Source organism: Triticum aestivum, chromosome 4A, assembly GCF_018294505.1.
Source record: "Triticum aestivum cultivar Chinese Spring chromosome 4A, IWGSC CS RefSeq v2.1, whole genome shotgun sequence".
In the NCBI taxonomy this organism is placed as follows: Eukaryota; Viridiplantae; Streptophyta; class Magnoliopsida; order Poales; family Poaceae; genus Triticum; species Triticum aestivum.
Window position 1 is genome coordinate 648,408,899 of NC_057803.1, and position 4,913 is coordinate 648,413,811.

Sequence of the window (4,913 nt, forward strand, 5' to 3'; positions counted from 1 at the left end):
TGAACGTCATGGAGCATATGAGATGTTCCAGGCATTGAAGTTAATATTTCAAGCAAATGCCCGGATTGAGAGATATGAAGTCTCCAATAAGTTCTACAGCTGCAAGATGGAGGAGAATAGTTCTGTTAGTGAGCATATACTCAAAATGTCTGGGTATAATAATCACTTGATTCAACTGGGAGTTAATCTTCCGGATGATAGCGTCATTGACAGAATTCTCCAATCACTGCCACCAAGCTACAAGAGCTTTGTGATGAACTATAATATGCAAGGGATGAACAAGACTATTCCCGAGCTCTTCACAATGCTAAAAGCTGCGGAGGTAGAAATCAAGAAGGAGCATCAAGTGTTGATGGTCAACAAGACCACTAGTTTCAAGAAAAGGGGCAAAGGGAAGAAGAAGGGGAACTTCAAGAAGAACAGCAAGCAAGTTGCTGCTCAAGATAAGAAACCCAAGTCTAGACCTAAGCCTGAAACTGAGTGCTTCTACTGCAAGCAGACTGGTCACTGGAAGCGGAACTGCCCCAAGTATTTGGCGGATAAGAAGGATGGCAAAGTGAACAAAGGTATATGTGATATACATGTTATTGATGTGTACCTAACTAGAGCTCGTAGTAGCACCTGGGTATTTGATACTGGTTCTGTTGCTAATATTTGCAACTCGAAACAGGGACTACGGAATAAGCGAGCACTGACCAAGGACGAGGTGACGATGCGCGTGGGAAACGGTTCCAAAGTCGATGTGATCGCGGTCAGCACGCTACCTCTACATCTACCTTCGGGATTAGTTTTAGACCTGAATAATTGTTATTTGGTGCCAACGTTGAGCATGAACATTATATCTGGATCTTGTTTAATGCGAGACGGTTATTCATTTAAATCAGAGAATAATGGTTGTTCTATTTATATGAGTAATATCTTTTATGGTCATGCACCCTTGAAGAGTGGTCTATTTTTATTAAATCTCGATAGTAGTGATACACATATTCATAGTGTTGAAACCAAAAGATGCAGAGTTAATAATGATAGTGCAACTTATTTGTGCCACTGCCGTTTGGGTCATATCGGTGTAAAGCGCATGAAGAAACTCCATACTGATGGACTTTTGGAATCACTTGATTATGAATCACTTGGTACTTGCGAACCGTGCCTTATGGGCAAGATACTAAAACGCCGTTCTCCGAAACTATGGAGCGAGCAACTGATTTGTTGGAAATCATACATACTGATGTTTGTGGCCCAATGAATGTTGAGGCTCGCGGCGGGTATCGTTATTTTCTCACCTTCACAGATGATTTGAGCAGATATGGGTATATCTACTTGATGAAACACAAGTCTGAAACATTTGAAAAGTTCAAAGAATTTCAGAGTGAAGTGGAAAATCATCGTAACAAGAAAATAAAGTTTCTACGATCTGATTGTGGAGGAGAGTATTTGAGTTATGAGTTTGGCCTACACTTGAAACAATGTGGAATAGTTTCGCAACTCACGCCACCTGGAACACCACAACGAAATGGTGTGTCCGAACGTCGTAATCGTACTTTACTAGATATGGTGCGATCTATGATGTCTCTTACTGATTTACCGCTATCATTTTGGGGTTATGCTTTAGAGACGGCCGCATTCACGTTAAATAGGGCACCATCAAAATCCGTTGAGACGACGCCTTATGAACTGTGGTTTGGCAAGAAACCAAAGTTGTCGTTTCTTAAAGTTTGGGGCTGCGATGCTTATGTGAAGAAACTTCAACCAGATAAGCTCGAACCTAAATCGGAGAAATGTGTCTTCATAGGATACCCAAAAGAGACTATTGGGTACACCTTCTATCACAGATCCGAAGGCAAGACATTCGTTGCTAAGAATGGATCCTTTCTAGAGAAGGAGTTTCTCTCGAAAGAAGTGAGTGGGAGGAAAGTAGAACTTGATGAGATAACTGTATCTACTCCCTTATTGGAAAGTAGTTCATCATGAGAACCGGTTCCTGTGACAACTACACCAATTAGTGAGGAAGCTAATGATAATGATCATGAAACTTCAGTTCAAGTTTCTACTGAACCTCGTAGGTCTACCAAAGTAAGATCCACACCAGAATGGTACGGTAATCCTATTCTGGAAGTCATGTTACTTGACCATGATGAACCTACGAACTATGAGGAAGCGATGATGAGCCCGGATTCCGCAAAATGGCTAGAAGCCATGAAATCTGAGATGGGATCCATGTATGAAAACAAAGTATGGACTTTGGTTGACTTGCCCGATGATCGGCAAGCCATTGAGAATAAATGGATCTTTAAGAAGAAGACTGACGCTGATGGTAATATAACTGTCTATAAAGCTCGACTTGTTGCAAAAGGTTTTCGACAAGTTCAAGGGGTTGACTACGATGAGACTTCCTCACCCGTAGCGATGCTTAAGTCCGTCCGAATCATGTTAGCTATTGCTGCATTTCATGATTATGAAATTTGGCAAATGGATGTCAAGACTGCATTCTTGAATGGATTTCTAGAAGAAGAGTTGTATATGATGCAGCCGGAAGGTTTTGTTGATCCCAAAGGTGCTGACAAAGTGTGCAAGCTCCAGCGTTCCATTTATAGACTGGTGCAAGCATCTCGGAGTTGGAATAAACGCTTTGATAGTGTGATCAAAGCATATGGTTTTATACTGACTTTTGGAGAAGCCTGTATTTACAAGAAAGTGAGTGGAGCTCTGTAGCATTTCTAATTTTATATGTAGATGACATATTATTAATTGGAAATGATATAGAATTTCTGGATAGCATAAAAGGATACTTGAATAAAAGTTTTTTCGATGAAAGACCTCGGTGAAGCTGCTTACATATTGGGCATCAAGATCTATAGAGATAGATCAAGACGCTTAATAGGACTTTCACAAAGCACATACCTTGACAAAATTTTGAAAAAGTTCAAAATGGATCAGGCAAAGAAAGGATTCTTGCCTGTGCTACAAGGTGTGAAGTTGAGTCAAACTCAATGCCCGACCACAGCAGAAGATAGAGAGAAAATGAAAAATGTTCCCTATGCTTCAGCCATAGGCTCTATCATGTATGCAATGCTGTGTACCAGACCTGACGTATGCTTAGCAATAAGCTTGGCAGGAAGGTACCAAAGTAATCCAGGAGTGGATCACTGGACAGCGGTCAAGAACATCCTGAAATACCTGAAAAGGACTAAGGATATGTTTCTCGTATATGGAGGTGACAAAGAGCTAGTCGTAAACGGTTACGTCGATGCAAGCTTTGACACTGATCCGGATGATTCTAAATCGCAAACCGGATACATGTTTTTATTAAACGGTGGAGCTGTAAGTTGGTGCAGTTCTAAACAAAGCGTCGTAGCAGGATCTACATGTGAAGCGGAGTACATAGCTGCTTCGGAAGCAGCAAATGAAGGAGTCTGGATGAAGGAGTTCATTTCCGATCTAGGTGTCATACCTAGTGCATCAGGACCAATGAAGATCTTCTGTGACAATACTGGTGCAATTGCCTTGGCAAAGGAATCCAGATTTCACAAGAGGACCAAGCACATCAAGAGACGCTTCAATTCCATTCGGGACCAAGTCCAAGTGGGAGACATAGAGATTTGCAAGATACATACGGATCTGAATGTTGCAGACCCGTTGACTAAGCCTCTCTCACGAGCAAAACATGATCAGCACCAAGACTCCATGGGTGTTAGAATCATTACTATGTAATCTAGATTATTGACTCTAGTGCAAGTGGGAGACTGAAAGAAATATGCCCTAGAGGCAATAATAAAGTTATTATTTATTTCCTCATATCATGATAAATGTTTATTATTCATGCTAGAATTGTATTAACCGGGAACATGATACATGTGTGAATACATAGACAAACATAAAGTCACTAGTATGCCTCTACTTGACTAGCTCATTAATCAAAGATGGTTATGTTTCCTAACCATAGACATGTGTTGTCATTTGATTAATGGGATCACATCATTAGGATAATGATGTGATTGACATGACCCATTCCGTTAGCCTAGCACTTGATCGTTTAGTATATTGCTATCGCTTTCTTCATGACTTATACAAAGTTCCTGCAACTATGAGATTGTGCAACTCCCGTTTACCGGAAGAACACTTTGTGTGCTACCAAACGTCACAACGTAACTGGGTGATTATAAAGGTGCTCTACAGGTGTTTCCGAAGGTACATGTTGAGTTGGCATAATTCGAGATTAGGTTTTGTCACTCCGATTGGCGGAGAGGTATCTCTGGGCCCTCTCGGTAATACTCATCACCTAAGCCTTGCAAGCATTGTAACTAATGAGTTAGTTATAAGATGATGTGTTACAGAACGAGTAAAGAGACTTGTCGTTAACGAGATTGAACTAGGTATTGGATACCGACGATCAAATCTCGGGCAAGTAACATACCGATGACAAAGGGAACAACGTATGTTGTTATGCGGTTTGACCGATAAAGATCTTCGTAGAATATGTAGGAACCAATATGGGCATCCAGGTCCCGCTATTGGTTATTGACCGAGAATGGTTCTAGGTCATGTCTACATAGTTCTCGAACCCGTAGGGTCCGCACGCTTAACGTTACGATGACAGTTTTATTATGAGTTTATAAGTTTTGATGTACCGAAGTTTGTTCGGAGTCCTGGATGTGATCACGGACACGACGAGGAGTCTCGAAATGGTCGAGACATAAAGATTGATATATTGGACGACTATATTCGGACACCGAAAGTGTTCCGGGTGATTTCGGAGAAAACCGGAGTACCGGGGGGTTACCGGAACCCCCCGGGAGAGTATTGGGCCTTATGGGCCTTAGGGGAAAGGAGAGAGGAGCGGCCAGCATGGGCCGCACGCCCCCTCCACCCTCTGGTCCGAATTGGACTAGGGGGGGGGCGGCGCCCCCCCCCCC